At 41.9% G+C, this 20542-nt stretch overlaps 1 pseudogene; it reads right to left on the minus strand.

The window, feature by feature from the left end:
* Positions 1 to 1971: 1971 nt before the first annotated feature.
* On the minus strand, positions 1972 to 3476 carry LOC132419739 (heterogeneous nuclear ribonucleoprotein K pseudogene; annotated as a pseudogene).
* Positions 3477 to 20542: the final 17066 nt, after the last annotated feature.

Genomic DNA, 20542 nt, shown 5'->3' on the forward strand with positions numbered 1-20542 from the left:
CCTGTGCCAGGTGAAAAGGGGTGGAGCTGGGATTTGAACCCAGGCAGCTGCCACCCTTCCTCCTACTGCCTTCCATTTTCTGAGCCCCACCTGTACCGTACATGAACGTGTACGGTATCAGAATCCTCTCAAGGACCAGGCATTGTTATCCCCATTTTATGAGGGAACCTAGCTCAGAGACTTGCTCCGGGTCACGCGGTTGAAAGAAGTGGCAGATTTGGGATTTGAATCTGCGCCTGCGTGATTCCAAATGCTGTGTGTGATTTTCGGGACACCGCACTGCTGCCCTATCCCAACCTCGCCGCTTGGCAGCCAGGCCGAGTTCCCTCCTGCCCACATCTCCTCCCTCAACTCACCCCTTTAGGGGAGGGAAGGATCTGCAGGTGTTAGGGGTGGGTGAAGAGGGGCACCGACCTAGCTCACCCTCACCCAGATTCCAGGCCTCTGTCAGCCCAGGGCCTCTGCAGTAGGGAGGGGGCTCTTTATCAGCAAGTCCTGGCACCGTGCCTCTTCCTCCCCTCCCCACCAGCTCTCCCTCCCACCCCCCCCTTCTCTCCCCACCCGCCTCCTACCCAGGGTGGTGAGTAGGTGGTTAGAAGCAGGCCTCACTGCTTTCTGCTTTCCACGTGATAGTCTCAGCTGACTGGCTCCCCTCCCCCTGCAGATCTCCTTTATCTTGAGCCATCAGAATCTCTCTGGAGAGCACCCTCCCCTCCCCCAAGGTCACCTCCAGGGGGTTTGGCTCTTGCTCACTGAACAGGCCCCCTTCTGCCTGGAAATGGAAGATGGTTTTAAAGAGCCAGATCCTTCCCTGGAGTCTTCTACTTTCCACCCCAGGGAACAGAGTCAGAGTGAAGGTGGGGCGGGGAAGGGAAGGACCATGGCTTGGAACCAGAAGACTAGGGTTTTGTCTCTGGGTCTGTGCCTCATTCGTTGTGTGACCTTGGACTAGTCACATCCTCTTTCTGGGCCTCAGTTTCCTCAACTAGAGAGTGTGGCTGGACCAGATGCTCTCCAAGATCCTTTTCTTCTAGAGGTGTATGACTAAATCTATACCATGCCCTGCAACGTTGGATATGTGACAGGTATATATACATATAATTTTTTTGTCTTTAACTAGAAATACGAGCAAACCTGTCTCCTGCTATTTCAGGAAGAAGTCTCACTGACTTTTCAGCCCAGAGAGGGAAGAGAAAACCAAGGTGAAACTAACACCTAGGGGAGAGAGGAGGAACTCTCAGGCTGAAGCAGGAAGGGGGAGGGAATTCCAGGGTACAATTTGGAAGTACACTAGAATCAGAGATGGAGTTTTTTTTGTTTTGGTTTTTTTTTAAATATTTATTTATTTATTTGGCTGCGTCGGGTCTTAGTTGCAGCACGTGGGATCTTTATTGTGGCACGCAGGCTTCTCTCTAGTTGTGGCACATGGGCTTAGTTGCCCCAGCATGTAGGATCTTAGTCTCTCAACCAGGGATCAAACCCGTGTCCCCTGCAGTGGAAGGCAGATTCTTTTTTTTTTTTTTTTTAGGTTCACTAACTTTATTTAAAAAATCATAAAACATTTCTTACAAAAAAGCATCACATTCTGCACACCGCTCTGAATAGATGCCAGGGACATATGGACTATTGTTACTTTTCCTCCCTGTCCCACCCCTCCAGATGTTACAGCGACCACAAAGCAAAGTGTTCACAATAATTAGACGGGGGGACTTTTTTTAAACCACCAACAATGAACAAAAATTAAAATTCACTCTGCCGCTGTTTCAAAATTTCAGTGTTAGTTTTTGCATACCCTCCCCCAACTCCCAACCCTGTTTGTAAGGAACTAAAACATTTCATCTGGTGAACAGCAAAGATTTCACTACACCTCAAATTCAGAACACCTACAAGGTAGAGGAATGTTGGCTTTTTAAACGGAAGCAGATTTAAAAAAAAAAAAAGATGCAGGACTCCTTCAGTTCTTCATTAGTCTTAGAAAAATTTTCCAGAATACTGCTTCACACTGTTCTGCAGCAAATACTGTGCATTCCGTATCTGGTCCTGTGTTCCTGTAACGGTAATGACCTGATCTTCGGACCCTTCTAAAGGCTCATCAATTTTGATTGAAGCTCCTGACTCATGACGGATTTGTTTCATCTGCTGACCACCTTTGCCAATAATCGATCCAGCCAAATCTTTGGGAATAGTTACTTGTGTAGTAATAATAGGTCTGCCAAGATCATCATATGAGCCACGACCTCCAGCATAGGAATAATCACATCCAGAGCTACCCTGTGGTTCATAAGCCATCTGCCACTCTGATGGGCTCCATGCATCTATTGCAGAGTCCCAGGTTTCATCAGCACTGAAACCAACCATGCCATCATAACGGTCTCCAGGTCTCCCTCTTCTGTCATAGGCCATTAGATCTCCTCCTCTAGGTGGTGGTGGTGGAGGAAGAGGAAGATTCCGAGCTCTGCCACCACCCAGACCCCCTCGTCCAGGAGGAGGTGGAGGAGGTCCTGGACAGGCTCCTATCATCACAATCTCTTCTGGATGGAGGCATGGGACGCCCAGGCCGACCAGGAGGCATTCTGTCAAAACCACCTCTTCCCCGCATGGGAAATCCCATGGGACGTCCACAGCGGTCATCGACCATCATTGTAAAACCACCATAATCATAGATTTCGTCGTAAAATTTGGGATCATAAGGCTGAGCATGTCCTTTGATGGGAGACTCTGATATAAGATCAAGGATGATCTTTATGCACTCTACAACCCTATCAGGTTTTCCTCCAATAAGAACGAATCTGTCAGTGGGTTGAGGACAACGTTCCTGGAAAAGCTTGATTGTTGTCTGAGTGGTCTCTCGAAGTTCTTTGATTTTAGCACCTTTGACGCCAATAATTCCTCCAGCCAGACTCTGATGAATCAACAGTCTCAACTCACAGTCAAAGTCGCTTCCTTTACAGTGTTGGTAATTTAAGCATTCCACAGCATCAGATTCGAGCGGGAGCTGGCTGGTTGCAGTTGGTGATGGCAACTGCAGGCCCTCTTCCAAGGTAGGGATGATTTTCTTCAGAATTTCTCCAATTGTTTCAATATTAGCACTGTTCAGTATGCGCTCGGGGCCACTGCTGTCTGGGGCTGAAACACTGGCATTGTAGTCTGTACGGAGAGCCTTAATATTCTTGCTTCCTTTTCCAATCACTGCCCCAGCATTCTTGCTCTGCAGCAGAATGAGTAATTCAACCATCTCATCAGTGTTTCTATATCTTTTAAAAACTTGTTCCTCTTCGTATCTTTAGCAGGGCGTTTATCAAATCCGCCACTGGTTTCGGTGTTGGGAAGGGTTTCCTCTGGCTGTTCAGTTTCCATTTTCTTGTATTAAAGGGACACACCAATCAGTTATTAAATATATCCTTGCAGGGCAGAACTGAAGTGTTCTGGGCGGGACCAACTGACACCCTAGTGCTGCAGTAACCGGGCAAGGCTACCGTCCCTATCGGAAGGTGGATTCTCAACCACTGGACCACCAGGGAAGTCCCAGGGATGGAGCTTTTGAAAATGGGATGCCTGAGCCGTATTAAATTAAATCAGAATTTCTGGGCATGGCCGTGATGTAGGTGTAACAAACCCAGTTAGAAGTAGTTGGAGGAGTAATAGTTACAAGAGAAGACCTTTAAAAAATAAGGTTGCAGTTATCAGCTGCCAGCAGACATTGTTTTGAGAATAGCTGGTGACATCCCAAGTCTGACACAGCTCAGAAAACTCAAGTTCTTGGCAATACAAGAACTTGTCTAAAATCACACCCATAGTGTCACCTAGTTATTTCCTTGGATGTCTGAACCACAGCTACTCCATTTTGACTTTTAATTGTAATTCTCTCCTTAATAGCCAAAGCAGATGTCACTGTTAATGATGTTAGTGTTTCTCTGGGTATGAGAAGAGACAAGAGTTTGGGCTCATAAAATCTTCTCCTGAAAAGATCTAACTATCTGAAGGCTTGTTCTGCCAGTTTTTCCCAGAGCACAGAGTGCCTCATTCCTGATCTCCACCCTAAACTCCTTTCAGGGGGTGTTGAAGGTCAGCAGCTGCAGCGGCTCCTGATTTAATCTTTGTAGAGGCACATGGCAAGTGCCAATGGCAAGTGCCAATTTGTAGATGACAGGACCTCCTCGTGGTTACAAATTTAACCATGGTTTGGGAGGCATTTCGTGACCATTTTGTCCCCTGGTGCCAGGAATGCTCATTCCCAGGTCTGGCAAAGATTTTGCTGATAGGCTACTCAATGTACCATTATTGGACTAGGCCTTACAAGCAGCAGAAAGTCTCTGGACCACCTGTCTTACTAATCTCTTATGGTCCAGGAAAATATTCCCTCTTGTTGCTTCTTCCCATATCTAGAGTTACACTCTTACAATTATTGATCTCATATGGAACTATATATCATCATTTTATCAGAGGCTCAGTCACACATTTGGTAATGTAAGAAACAACAATTTTGTAAAACAGGCAATATAAAAAAAATATATAGCTAGCAGTATTAGTAAGTTCATAAGTAAGAATTAAGCCAAGAACTTCCATTAGGTGTGGCCCAATATATCCCAGGTCATCTGACTTATCTTTATCTTATCAATCCTTATCTTTCAGGGAAATTATATATTGGCACTGTCCATAAGGTACCCAGCCCAGTTTCCTAGTGTTACTAGACTGACTATCCTTAGTATGATTTAATTATCCCCAACATAGAGGAGCCTTTAAACTTAAATTACCATAGCCTAGTGTTAACTACATAAATCCATCCCATAATTGTGGGAGGTTTTATTCCTTGGCTGAAATTTTGCTTGTTGCTCTGATTGAGCTTGAGTAATAGAGGAAAATTCATATTTATGGCCAAGGTCAGAACAGGTATTATTAATTGGTTAGGTGAGGGGATCCCATCTAGTAATATCAATAGTGGTCTGAACATGACTTAATTTTTTCTCCATAAAGTCTAAAGAATATTGTGGCCACACTGTCAAAAATTTCCTAAGGACCAACCAATTAGAGCCTTGGAATGGAGAAATCTAGCAAGGAAACTCAGAAGTACTAGGCACAGGTAATTGGCCACAAACCCAACAATTGGACTGATTTTTAAAACTAGCATAGGATCATACCCATGAAAGGAAAACATTTGATTCATATGCAGAGGTCTAAGAAGTCAAGAAAACATTATAAATGATCATACAAGTCAGGTCCAGGATCTTGGGCTGTCTACTTCTGATGTCATCTTCTCTTCCTAGTGCAAGTGTAGTTTCTCCCCTGTTTGAATGTTGTTTTAAGGTGAGTTTGAGGTCAGCAGTCCTCTCTATAGGCCAGTCCAGTGCAGGGGCCCTGTTAGTGAGGTAGCCAGCCTAACTTATCTGCTAAAGCTGCTGGGAACCTAAGAGTTTCCAATCTCAGGAGGGAGCAGAGAGAGAGAAAATATAAATGTTTCAATTCTGGTTGCATAAGTAATTTACCAAATTACTGTAAGCCATAATTAGTTTGAGGAGAAGATTTTCCTTACACCTGGAAAACACAGATTTAAACCAGTAAATTTTTCAGATAGAAACCATAAAAATTATAACCACATTTGTCAGTTCACTCAGTCCTATGTAACTAATCCTTTTTGTTAACAGCTTTATGAAGCCATCAGGTTTTTCATTAGGATTCTTCCGTTTCTTACCCAGTTCGGCATTATGGTCTGAAAGTCAGAAACTTGTATTAATCCAAAAGTCCTTTCTATAAGTCTTATTGAAGAGGAAGCATTTTTGCAAAGGTATTAGGGTGAAACTGTAAGTGTCTATAATGACAAAAGACTTAAGAAGGCACATTTAAAATCTGATTACAATGCAATTGACAAAGTAACTTGGTTACTGTTGTGACATACAACACTTTAAGATAATAATTAGAATTATCACTGATAACATTTTACCAGGACATATCAGATCTTTAGGAATTCCATATAATTTACAAATTAACCTCAGAAATATTATCCAAAGACACATACTGAGACACATATACATATCCAGACAGACACAACGAGAGATCTAGCTTCATTTTCTAAACTTAGTCATGAATCAGATGTCACAATATAAAACTCACTCATTTATAAATAACAGTTGGAATAAGAAAAATTGTAAAAGGCTTCGTTCCCTGTTTTTTTCCCCTCAGTTTCAGGAATCAGAGGCGGTCTAGATAAGTGTTCCTGAGAGCCCGAGTCTCAAGGCACAGGGAGAGAATATCAGCTTCTCCTAGTAGGACTTGCTCCTTAGGGTCAGAATTCTGGGGAAAAAAAATGTATTTTAACAAGCTAGCTTTCTCTAATTGCACATGCAAAAAAGAACCAGTTTTGCAATTTCAAAAAAAGTTTTTTCTTAACCAGAGGAGTCGAAGCTGCCTTTAGAAGTGGATGTCTAGGAGTAGAAATGGGTAAGAGGATTTTGGCTGACATTGGTAGAGATGATTTCTCCTTTGTGTCCCCTACCCCAAACCCAGGAAATGCATAAACAAGACATTCAAAGTAAGATTGGTGTTTCCTTTGGATGTGACACATTGAGACCCATCTTAAGGTGGGAGCAAGGAGGCTCAGCCAATTTAAGTCACATGCAAGATAGGGGATTATGAGATCTTTTTCTTCAAATACCAGGGATGCTTCAGATGGGCCCTACATGAAAACAGAGGCCATGTTAGCTGTTACTTCAAAGGCATCACTCTGTACAAGTGGCACTTGGAAGGTTCACCTCCCTGCAGACTGCTGCGTTTTGGACTTAGCACCTGGAGTGTTCCCGTTCCCTGTCCTGATTCTGACATTCTAACCTCATCCTCCCTGACTCCCTTTTCCTTTCCCTTCTCTTCACTTCCCTTGCTGTCAGGTCCTGTCCAACCCCCAGAAAACACTTCCTTCTAGAGCACTTCATGGATTCCCCTTTCATGATTTTAGTGCCCATTTCCCTCTACTGTTCAACATGTTCTATGACAACTGAGGATAGTGCTTATTTAATTAATTTTAGTTTGTTTTTTACTTATTTGTATTAGGTCAGAAAGGTCTTAAATCAGTTTAAGATTATTGGAGAACCCAAGCTCTATGTTGTGTTTGAGTTTGAATCTGCTAGAGCCACTTTTTTTTTTTTTTTTTTTAACTTTCACAGCCAGTAAAAGCAGGAGATACACCCAGGGGTCTGAGATTTTTCTAACAGAAGGGCCTGTAGTTAGTTCATTTATAGCCTAAGTTAGCAAATTCCAGTTCCTTCAACAAATATTTTATATATTAAATGAATAATACATTGTTTCCAGGGCTTCCCCAGTGTGGAGACTCTGTACTTAACACTAAATAACCATCTCAAGAGGAACTCTGTATTAGTTTGCTCAGGAGTAAATGAGACAGAGGTTAAAATGTAAATAGGAGCTTTTTCCCACCTCTCTGGTGTCTTGATTCCTTTTGCTCTAGAGATCCCTGGAATTTAAATATTCTTCCATCCCCTTTCACTTTCCTTTACTAAACTTCAAAGTAATTGATATAACAGTACTCTTCCCTGTAGTGTCTTTTCATCTTAATCAAACCTAAATCAAAGTGATTTTTTTTAGATATATAATTCCTATTTCCACATAGGGATACATGAAATGCAGCAAGATTATATAAATAAAAAGTAAAGTTTTCCCCTTGATGGGGAAAACAAGGATAAGAACATAAAATTAAACGAGGAACAAGGCTACGATTAAAAACAAACAAGCAAACAAAAAAATCCACTATGGAATTCTATACTTTTGCTACAAGTACTTGTGTATTGGGTTTCCTGGCAGGCAAGGGGAAAAGGGACGACTAGTTAGTTACATACTTCATAGTATCTATGTGGTAAAAAATGAATCCACAGCTTAAGAGAGGCACAGTTAAAAGACCAGAATGACCCTGTGTAAAGTAGGGAGCCACCCCTTCAATACCAGCTTTGCAATAGACTTGGTGCCGAGTTTTGCATAGCATTTTTTTCACGAAGCACAGCAGAGTAAAGGTGACTCTGCAGGAAGTGGTATTCATCCCCTGTTGGTCTGGCTTACACTTGGGTTAATTTTAAAATATCTGGATTGGATCATCTGGTTGACCTTCAAAGAGAGTTTATTACCAGAAAAAAGGTCTATCAGTTAGGATCCGGACAGTTGCAAGCAACAGAAACTCCAGCCCTACTGGCTAAAACAAAATGACGTTCCGTGTTCCTGGGACCAAAAAGATCAGCAGTAGTTTTAGCATCAGACAAGGGTTTACCTAGGACTTAAGTGCTCTGAACAGGCCTGGTTTCTTTCTCTACATTTCTCAGGAGCACTTCCTGGGTGTTGGCTCCATGCTCAGACAGATCAAACAGCTCTCAGAACTGACAGCACTGAGAGTAACAGTGTGCTGTTACATTGATACAAATAGTTATAATGTTGGAAAATTTCTATGCTCATTGGTAAATAGCCACCATCCCAAGCTATCTGAGTAACCCCTAATGTGATGGTTAATTTTTTTTTTTTTTTTTTGCAATATGCGGGCCTCTCACTGTTGTGGTCTCTCCCGTTGCGGAGCACAGGTTCCAGACACACAGGCTCAGCAGCCATGGCTCATGGGCCTAGCCGCTCCGCGGCATGTGGGATCTTCCCAGACCGGGACACGAACCCATGTCCTCTGCATCGGCAGGCAGACTCTCAACCACTGCGCCACCAGGGAAGCCCAATGATGGTTAATTTTATGTTCAACTTAACTGGACCAAGGGGTGCCCAGGTTAAACATTATTTATGGGTGTTTCCAGGTGAGATTAGCATTTAAATGGTGGACCCAATGGAGGTGGGATGTCATCCAATCCACTGAAGGCCTAAATAGAGCAAAAAGAAGGCGGAAGGAGGAATTCACCCCTTTTGCTTCCTACTTGCCTGCTTGAGCTGGGACATCAGTTTTCTCCTGCTCTTGGACTGGAATTTATACTACAGTAAGTCCCCTACATATGAACGACTTCCATCCCAAGAGCGTGTTCGTAAGTCCAATTTGTTCATAAATCCAACAAAGTTAGCCTAGGTACCTGACTTTTACAGATAATGTCAGAGACATATGAACTAACTTACGTGATTGGACATGCGAACACATGTTCGCATCTTTGAAAGTTCGCAACTTGAAGGTTCGTATGTAGGGGATTTACTGTATTGGCTCTCTCATTCTCAGTACTTAGGACTCAGACTAGAATTACACCTCCGGCTTTCCAGCTTGCAGATGGTAGATCATGGGACTTCTCCACCTCCATAATCATGTGAGCCAATTCCTCGTAATAAATCTCTTCCTATATTCATGTATTCTATTGGTTCTTTTCCTCTGGAGAACCCTGAGTAATACACCTAGCCACCCTGGACCTCCCTAAAATGCAACTAAAGTGTTAAAGCCCAGCATAGCCAGGAGCCTTTAAATCCTTACTTCCTGCACTGGCTTGTTCTGATTTTGAAAATCATCCCTGACTATATTTTCTCCTTTATATTGACTGGGGTAGAGAAGGTGTTTTCCCCAGCATCCTCAGTAAACGTCCTGAGTCTCAGTCTGATTGCATTAGCTTAGGTCACGGATACATCCCTTAATCAATCACTGTGAACTAGAAAGCATTGATTGGCCTAGGCTAGATTACATGTTCTATCCTTGACCCCACTAGTCCCAAGATAAGCACCTTGTCTGGGAGCAAAGTGGTGGAGCAGAAACTCATGGGCTTTAGAATCAGACAGATCCTGGTTAGTTCATTCATTCGTGAATCAAAGCAGTGGGAATAAGGTACCAAACAAAACAGACCTAGTCCAAGCCCTAATGGAGACACTAAATGAGTTATCAGTTATCTAATGCTGTGTAACAAACCACTCCCAAACTCAGTGACTTAAAATCAACAACCCTTTTATTTGCTCACCACTGTGTGTGTCAGCAGTGTGGGCTGGGCTCAGCTGAATGATTCTTCTGGACTCACTCCTGTGGCTTCAGCTTGTGGGGCAGCTGGGGCTGGTTGATCTAGGGTGGCCTTACTCCAAGGTCTGGCAGTAGTGGTTGGCTGGGCCAGGGTACTCCAGCAGGCTAGCCTGGGCTTCTTCACTTGACAGCAGTGTTTGAAGAAGGCAAGCCCAATGCACATGTGCTTTTCAAGTCTGTGATTGCATCATCATGCTAATGTGCCATTGGCCTAAGCGAATCACATGGCCATGCCCTGGAATCATTATGATGAGAGGCTTCCCAAGAACGTGAGTATGGAGAGACATGATCAATTGGGGACAGACTGTAACAATCTTCCACAATCTGTAGTAAACACATAAACAAATGACAAATTTTGATTACTGCTCTGAAGGAAGAGAGCAAGATGCTGTGAGAGGATTATAGGAAGGCCCTCATTTTAGGTGGTAGTCAGGGCAGGCCTTTCTGAAGAGGGTCATTTGCACTGATATCTAAAGAAGGAGTAGCCACATGAATGCAGGGAAAGAACTGGAAAGGACGACATCTATGACCTTGCTAATCCAAGTGGTTCCTGGACCAGCAACATTGGCATCACCTGGGATTTGTTAGCGAAACAGTAACTCAGGCTCTGTTCCAGGCCTGTTAAATCAGAATCTGCATTTTTTTTTGCTTATGATTACCCTTTTTATTTTTATTTTTTGAATTTTATTAATACAGCAAGTTCTTATTAGTTATCTATTTTATACATATTAGTGTATATATGTCAATCCCAATCTCCCAATTCATCCCACCACCACTCACCCAGAATCTGCATTTTAACAAGACATACGTGTGCCCAATAAACTTTGAGAAGCTTGTGACTATCAGAGAGAAGGCAGAGGTGTAAGAAAGAGGGAAGGAAACAGCACAGCTAGCTGGAGACACTCAGGTGCGTTCCTCAATCCTAAAGTTTCTACTGTGACCTGGCTACCAGGCCAGGAGAGACCCTTTCTCCACTGCCCTGGGCCCCACCAGATGGCCCCATGTTCACAGCTCCGCGGTGAGAAGGGCTTTGGTTCAGTGGGCAACACCCAGAGGGAAGCACCCGAAACCAGAGCTCTGCTGGCCTTGGCAGGCACTTGCCCTCTGATAGGAAGGGACAGTACAAATGGGGCCTCTGTTTATGCATACACAGTTCCAGGTGGGAGGGAGGCCAGTTATGGAGCAGCCAGTTCTGGGGCACCCTGATAATCCCTGGGAAGGCCAAACCCTCAAGGTTGCTTGGTGCTCTGGCCCCTCACTGGGTATGGAATGTGATGATGAGTTTTCAGGTCCCTTCAGCCATAAGGCTACAAAGAAGCTTTCCTGGGGGGCAAGTGGGTGGTATTCAGCTGTCATGGTAGAGTGATCATTTGTCCCATTTGCCCATGGCAGTCCTGTTTACACCTGCTCTCCTGGTGTAATGATTAATAATGCCCCCTCTCACTCTGGTTTGGATGATAATTAGGGTCACCTTAGTTATAGCCCAATTTTGATCTCCAGAACCAAGGGAAGGTGATTCTGAAAGAGCACTGGTCCAGGAGTAAGAAATATGGACTCTTGTCCTGCCCTACTGCTGACAAGCTGGGGGACCTTGGGCGAGTCCTCTCTGGCTGCAGCTGCCTCATCTCTGAATTGAGGGGGTTAGATCAGACAGGCCTCTTCTAGCTGGGGAGTTAATGAATGTGAGACATGGGTCCCTGGGGGTTCTGGCCCAACAATAGGTTTATGAGGACATTGTCCCTTCTCTAGCATCTTTGACTCCATGGCCTCTGGGGACCCTGCATTCTGCTAGCTCTTCCTCCAGGTCCTGCTGTCTGTGCCCACAGCTCTCAGGGGCCCTAGGCTGGTGTCTCTGCCCAGGGCTCTGTGTCAACAGGGCTTCGCTGCCTGTCAGCCACCTTCTCCTCCCCTGCACTCCACCCTAGGGGGACCCTTCTTTAGCCTGCACTTCCTTATTGTGTGATGTTTGGGACAAACAACTAAATCACCTGCAATTGAGTCTCCACCTGTCATGGAGGATAAGATGTCAATATTGTAGGGTTAGGGATAATGTTCATAAAGTGCCCAGCTCATAGTAGGAACTCACCAAGTTATTACTAAGCCTCACATTCCCCCATCTTAATGTTAATGCATCATCTCTTTCCATTTTAAAATTAACCAGCTGCTAAAGGGTCTTAACAGAGTTGTCTGAGAACCAAAGGCAGTGATGGACAGACAAGTGTGAAGGCACAGAAGGTCACTCCCTGTAACTTTCTGTAACTGGAAGGGTCTGTGAAACCTCTCATTCCTTAGCCCCACCTAATAGACTACATGTTCCTCCTGTCACTGGCTGGTGCACGGGGTGAAGCCTTACGGGCCCTTGAATCCCTGAAAAATGACCACATAGCTTCGGTAATCTTTATTCCCATGACATCATGTTGCTAAACTTAACTTTCTTCTTACTTGCTCCTTTAGTCTTGCTTTCGGGTGTTTTGCTCCAGCAAAAAGAATACCAGCTCTTCAGTCTGACACTTAACTAACCCTTCTTATCCCCTCAGAACCCCCATTTCCTCTTTTCCCCAGCTCATAGAATCATGAGGGTTATAGGAGGTGGTTTATGAAAAGGATCTGTCTTATGGCAGGACTCAATAAATGGAGGCCTTTTATCCTGTTATCTTTCTCCTTGCTGAGAATAAAGAATTTTCTCTGGGGCGAGACAAGGAAGCAAGCCAGAGTTTCTAGTCTCTATTGCTGCATAATAAATGATCTCCAAACTTAGCAGCTCAAAACAATTTTTTTTCTCATGATTTTTTGGGTCAGAAATGTGAGAAGGCTCATCTAGGCGGTTCCTGCTGGGGGTCTCCCAGGCAATTGTTGAATGGAGCTGTCATCATCTGAAGGCTCTGCTGGGCTGGATGTCCAAGATGACTCTCTTACTCAGCTGGCTGTTGGCCGGGAGCTCCATCTGGGACTGTCAACCAGACTGCCTACATATGCCTGTCCTGCATCAGGATAGTTGGACTTCTTACACGGGGACTGACTTCCTCGCCAGAGCAAGCATCTCAAGGGGACCAGGCCAAAACTGCCTGGCTTCTTATGACCTAGTTTTAGAAGTCACACAGCATCTCATCTGCCATACTCTATTTGTGGAAGCCTGCCCAGATTCAAGAGGAGGGGCCATAGACCCCACCACTCCATGGAAGGATTGGCAAGGTTATATTGTCGATCAGTATGTGGGATGGGAGAAATTGACTGATGAGAGCATCTTGGGAAAATACAATCTGTCACATTCCCCCCATTCATATGTAAATCAGGGCTGTTATCATTCATAAACTACAGAAGCTGGCTCTGGTTAGCTTAAGAATAAAAATAATTTGGACACCTTTAGGGCTCATAGAATTGATGGAGGCTGGAAGGCCAGGATTGGCAAATAGGCCAGAAACAAGGAGATCTGGAGGCCTGGGCAGCAGGTATGCACATGAAGGAGGAACCTAAGAACTATGCAGTCTAATTACTATAGCCCACCACTGCTAGAATAAATACAACCACTAGGCACTCAGCTTCCTTGCAGCCCTCTGAAGAGCAAAGCCCAGGAAAGGCGAGTTGATGGGTTGAGTCACATGCTTTCCTCTGCTTGGGCCAGTGTAGACAGAGACCTATTGGTACCTTTTGCTTTCATACCGGGAAGTTGGGCTGTCCTCCACAGAGACTGTACACAGTGGGAGATTCTCCAGAGGAGATGTAGGGTGCTATAGGACAGTGTGGAGTACGTGCTGGAGATCCCCAAATCACAAGTGTCCACCAGAGAGCCCACCGACTCCGACACCCCTCTGTAGTGATTGATGTCCCCAGTATGGAGAAGGAGGAACAGAGAGCTGAAGCAGATGCTCGGAGGGAGCAGAATACTGTCCTAAGGATTTAAAGGGCTGTCATTTAGAGGAGGATTTGATTTGTTCAACATGGTTGTAGGACATACTATTTTTTTTTTTTTTTTTTTTTTTGGCAGTACGCGGGGCTCTCCCTGCCGTGGCCTCTCCCGCTGCAGAGCACATGCTCCGGACGCGCAGGCTCAGCGGCCATGGCTCACGGGCCCAGCTGCTCCGCGGCATGTGGGATCTTCCCGGACCGGGGCACGAACCCGTGTCCTCTGCATCAGCAGGCGGACTCTCAACCACCGCGCCACCAGGGAAGCCCGGACATACTTTTGCTCAACATCAGAAAGAACTTTCTCTTAAAATTTTTTTAATTCTATTTTTAATGTTTTGAATATGCAATACATTCATTGAAAGAGTATTAAAAGGAATGCAGTGAAAGTCTCCCTCCCACTACTTTTCCCTATCCACCTACTTCTCACTTTATTCCCCACCTCCACTCCAGATACTCATCTTAATAGTGCCTTGTATATGCTCCCATAGGTTTTAAATTTCCTTTTAGATTTTTAAAATTTATTTTTAGTTGTGATTAAAGTATACATAACATAAAATTTACCATTTTAACCATTTTTAAGTGTACAACTCAGTGGTATTAAGCACATTCACATTGTTGTGCAACCATCACCACCATCCATCTCCAGAATGTATTTCATCCTCCCAAACTAAAAATCTGTACCCATTAAACAATAACCCCTCATTCCTCCCTTCTCCAAGCCCTTGGCAACCATGATTCTACTTTCCGTTTCTATGAATTTGCCTATTTTAGGTACCTCATACAAGTGAAATGATACAGTATTTGTTCTTTTGTGTCTGGCTTATTTCACTTAGCATAATATCTTCAAGATTCACCCAGGTTGTATCATATGTCAGAATTTCCTTCCTTTGTAAGCTTAAATAATATTCCATTGCTTCATATATTTTGATGGTCTGTTATTAGATGCATATATGTGTATAATTATTATATCTTCTTGCTATATTAAAGCTTTTACAGATAGATAATTCCTTCTTTGCCTTTTATAAACTTTTTTGATTTAAAACCTATTTTGTCTGATATTAGTATAACCACCCCTGCTCTTTTTTGGTTACTGTTTGCATGGAGTGTCTTTTTCCATCCTTTCACTTTCAACTTATTTGTGTTTTTGGATCTAAAGTGAGTCTCTAGTAGACAACATATAATTGGATCATGTTTTTTTTTTAAGCCATCCTACCAATCTCTGTCCTTTGATTCAAGAGTTTAATCCATTTACATTTAAAGAAATTACTGCTAAGGAGGGACATACTTTTGTTATTTTGCTATTTGTTTTCTATATGCCTTTTGACTCTTTTGGCCCTCATTTCCTGCATTACTCTCTTCTCTTGTATTTCAGTTATTGATGTTAGAAAGCTACATCTTTATACATTATGTGTCTAAAACCATAGACTTAATTTATTTTTAATGTACTAGTTTCTTAAATCATATAGAAAACAAAAACTGGAGTTACAGACCAAAATTATAATAATTCTAGCTTTTATAATTGTCCATGTATTTATCTTTAGGAGAGATCTTATTTCTTCATATGATTTCAAGTTAGTGTCTAATGACCTTTCATTTCCATCTGAAGCACTTTTCCTTTAGCATTTCCTGCAGGGAAGATCTAGTGGTAAGAAACTTTTTTTTCCTTTTAAGAATTTATTGTCAGAAAAAACTTGAAAAGGAAATTTTAAAAGAAAAACTTCCACCACTCTGACAAGGCTGTTTTTATTTTTCTATGGTTTCCAGTCTTCAGCATAGGAATATATAGTTCTATATTTTGTAAAACAACGTCATTTCACATTGTTTCATAAACATTTCCTTGCTGCCAGAGACCATTTTCATGGTCTTTGTAATATTTCACCTGGAGAACACATCTGGATTTATTTAATCAGTCACTCATTGTTGGACACTTAGTTGCCTCCCAGTTTTCTACTATTAGAAGTAACACTGCAGTAGACGGCCTTGTTTGGCTTTTTCTTCATTTGAATTGTTCCCTTAGAAGGATTCTGTTCTCATAGGATGCTTTTCCTTTTAGGAAAATGAGATCCATTCAAATTATGTCAAGGAACTGGGGGAAAATAATAGTTATTCTACAGATTTTGTATGCGAGGGGATCCAACAAAAGGTAAACAACCAGGCTGTGGGGAGGAATGTTGTTTAATAGAGCTAGTCCATGGGGTCTTCTCTCAGGGACTTCTCTCTCTTTCTCTCTCTTTTTTTTTTTTTGCCACGCTGTGCAGCTTGTGGGAACTTCGTCGTTCCCTGACCAGGGATCGAACCCAGGCCATGGCAGTGAAAGCACTGAACCCTAACCACTGGACTGCCAGAGAATTCCCAGGGACTTCTCTTTTAATAAGTCCCAGCTACTACATCAACCAGTGCCCTTGACTCCAGTTGAGTTAGGCAAGAAAGGAATTTATTTACATGTTTGTGGGTAGATCTCAGAATTGGATGGAAGGAAGGAAAGAAGGAAGAAATCCTTCCTTAAATTCATGTGGGATTAGAGAATCAGGCTTAGAGACTTCACGGGATCAATGACCAAAATCACATTATGGGACTAATCCAGGGAAGACCATCACAGGCCCTAGATACCTCCTGGGCCACCACCACTGGACATACCATAAGAACTGTGGCCATGACAACCCTAGAGACTGTATATGGTCACTGCTGCAGCTACCACCCATCACCAAAATGAGCTGTGCACTATCCCTGCTAGTTTGCTTCCAATTCCAAGTCTGAGGCTGATGCTCCTGATGAGTGGTACTAGGTCAGCTCTCAAACTTCCAGGAAAACTGGAATGTACCTGGAATTTTCCACTTCTATAATGCCTCATCAGAAAGGACTTTCCTCAAACATTGGAAGGAGATTTAAATGCTGGTCAGCCAAAAAGTATGACAAATACCTGCTACAGATCACAAGCCCATCGGGGATAAAGATCAAAACAGGCATGGCAAATTCAGATGCCTACAGTGAGTGACCAGGCAGGTAATGTACTAGGTGAAGAGCTCTGAGTGGGCACTTATGTAAATTTATCACCATACAGAATAAGAGGTCAGCAGGGCCACTTCTTCCAATAGTTCAAGAGAAGCTAGAAATCTAAAAAAAAAAAAAAGAAATGTATGAGAAATCTCCTGATTTTAAATGTTGGCACTGTGGAAGACAGAGTATATCAATTGTCTGGATTTGCTCCAAGGGCAGCTGGTTTGTGGCTTTTGTATAAACCAGGGCTTTACTAAGGCTGCTCAGTGTCTAAGGGCTGAATATGCACATTTTATAGATTTATCTGTTGCTATATTTTGCTTTAAGAAATAATTTTTTTTACCATCTTAACCATTTTAAGTGTATAGTTCAGTAGTGTTAAGTACATTCACATTGTTGTGCCATCTCCAGAACTTTTTCATCTTGCAAAACTGAAACTCTATACCCATTAAACAAGAACTCCTCATTTCCCTCTTCTCTAGCCTCTGGCAACCACCATTCTACTTGCTGTCTCTATGAATTTGACTACTCTATGTACCTCGCGTAAGTGGAACCGTACAGTATTTGTCTTTTTGTGACTGGTTTATTTCAGTGAGCAAAATATCCTCAACGTTCATCTGTGTTGTGGTATGTGTCAGAATTTCCTTTCTTTATAAGGCTGAATAGTATTCCATCGTATGCCTACGCATTTCGTTTATCCATTCATCCATCAACAGACATTTGGGTTGCTTCCAGCTTTTGGCTATTGTGAATAATGCTGCTACGTACACAGGTGTACAAATACCTTTTCAAGACCCTGCTGTCATTTCTATGGGGGTATATACCCAGAAGTGGAATTACTGGTTAATATGGTAATTCTACTTTTAATATTTTTGAGGAATTGTATTTTGGGTTTTGAGAGTTCTTTCTATATTCAGATACAAGTCCCTTTTCAGATAGGTAACTTGCAAATATTTTCTTCAAGTCTGTCATTTATCTATCCATTCTCTTAAAAGCATCTTTCAAAAATCAGTTCTTCATTTTGATGAAGCACAATTTAGCAAAAAAGAAAAAATTTTTTACAGGTAATGCTTTTAGCATTATATTTAAGAAATCTTTGCCTAACGCAAAGTCACAAAGATTTCCTCCTATTTTCTTTGAGAAAATTTATAGTCTTAGGTTTTACATTTAAGGCTATAATCCATTTTGAGTTAAATATTGTAAGTAACATGAAGTATGGATTGAGGTTTTTTATTTTTATATGCATATCCAATTGTTCTAGTACCAATGTTGAAAAGTTTATCCTTTCCTCATTGAAATGCATTTGCGGCTTTGTCAAAATTCAATTGACCGTATATGTCTTGGTCTATTTCTGGACTCTATTTTGTTCAATTGGTCTATATTGTCTTTTCACCAGTACTACACTGTTTTGATTATTATAGCTTCAGAGTAAGTCATGAAATTAATGTGAATTCTCCAACTTTGTTGTTATTGTTTGAAATTGTTCTGATATTCTAGTTCCATCGCCTTTCCAAATAAACTTCAAAATCTGCGTGTCAATTTCTACAAGAAATTCTGATGGAATTTTTATTAGAATTACATTGAATCTACAGATCAGTGTGGGGATAATTTTATTGAGTCTTCCAACCCATGAACATGATGTACCTCTCCATATTTCAGGTTTTCTTTGATTTCTTCCATCAGTGTTTTGTAATTTTTAGCATACAGATCTTGCGCATATTTTGTTAGATTTCTACCTAAGTGTTTCATGTTTTCTGGTGCTACTGTAAATAATGCTTTAAAATGTTTTTTTTCAATTTTCAATTGTTTATTGATAATGTATAGAAATAATTTTAATTTTTGTATATTGACCTTGTATCCTGTGACCTTGCTACTAAGCTCACTCATTAGTTAACATTTATTAGTTATTATTAGCTAATAACACATTAATGTTTTAATATTATTTAAAATTGCCATCCAATCCTTGCCATCCTGATCCATTTTAGCACACTCTTCCCCCCACTTTTTTTGCTAGAGCATTTATTACCTTCTAGCTTTCTGTAATTTACCTATTTTGTTTAATGTCTGTCCTCCCCACTCCATGCCATTAGAAGGTAAGAGTCACAGGATCAGAGATTTTTGTCTGTTTATTCACTGATTTATTTCTTAGCGCATAGTAAGCACTCAGTACCTAGCTCTCAATATGCACCATTTGATTGACTAGATTACTAAACAGCAGTATCTAATGAGTAACTGGGCCACCTTGAGAGGTAAAGTGCTTCTTGCCACCTAAGGTGTCCTTCTTGCCACCTAAGGTAGAGATCAGAGAGAAGATTCAATCTTCAGTGGGCCAGGTCAGTTGAAAAAGGTGAACTCTAAGCTCTCTTCTAGCCTACTGGAAACAAATCTGAAACTTGCCTGATCTCAATAACAATACCAACACCCTGTGCCTGAAGGTGTTTGTACTGTGCAGTGGCATCCGAGGAGGGGCAGGTTATCTGGAGCAGCTGCAAGGAGGAGGCAGGGGACTCCAACATCCTGGTCTGTTTAGGAGAAGCATTTTCTCATTCCCAGGGAGGGGGTAGCAGGGAGTCAGCACCCAGGAACTCCTTGATCCCAGCTGCTGCTCCGGGCAACAGAAGGAGGGGAGAAGGCTGACTCTTAGAGACCCAGCCTGTCTTTACTGAAGGCCTTGCCACTAAGCCTGACAGGGAGTGAGATGTGGGTGGGTCTTGCTCACTGCTCCGTCCCCAGAACCTAGCACAGTGCTTGGAACAGGGAGGGATCCCTAGTGTTTGTTGACAAACTAACGCTTACCAGGGGTGCCCTGAAAGGGTACAATTACAAAAAGAGATTGGTAGATGGAATGATTACAGGCAACAGCTTGTTCAAAACAACTATATTTGGAGAGGTCTACTGATGCAAAAAAAAAAAAAAAGTCCTGTTTCAGGATGAAACGTCTCCCTTTCCACAGCTCACTATCAATTATCTCAATCTCAGCTATTGCCCAATTCTTTGTTTTCCCCACAAGGTCAGATTTGAATGATACTGCTGCTAATCATCAAAGAAGTTATTTCTAAAACTTGTAGTTCAAAATCAGCTGTCTTTTATAGTATACTTGTGTGTTTGTTTTATTTTTCAAATGACAAGGGCTGTTTTCCCAAAACTTGCTTTTAACAGTGAAAAAAAAAAAATGGGGGGAAAACTCTAAATGTTCAAAGAGGTTAAATAAATAAATTATGTATCTTCATTTACTAAAATATTTGCAGCCACTATGATGATGTGAAATTTTATTTATTAATACAGAAAAGTGTTCATAGGCATTATTGGATGGAAAAAAGGAAGTTTCAAAACACTATGTACAGTGTGATTCCAGTTTTGTTTGTTTTAAAAAATCTTTTATATATTTTAACATACAAATATATAAATATATATATATAAATTCTAGAATGATATGCAGCAAAATGTTGACAATAGTTATCTCTGGGATTTTAGGTCATTTTTGTATTCTTTCCTTTGTATTGGTAATCATGAGCTTTCTTTCCTTTATATTCAGGGAGAACAATAATACTATTGTCATTTTGTGGAAAACATTAAAATTAAATGAAAGCACATTTCCCTTTAAGAACACAGCTCTGAAATTATGTGAATCAAATAGAAATGAGCAAGAACTAGACCTAATAAGAATTT

This window comes from Delphinus delphis, chromosome 2, assembly GCF_949987515.2.
Source record: "Delphinus delphis chromosome 2, mDelDel1.2, whole genome shotgun sequence".
NCBI lineage: Eukaryota > Metazoa > Chordata > Mammalia > Artiodactyla > Delphinidae > Delphinus > Delphinus delphis.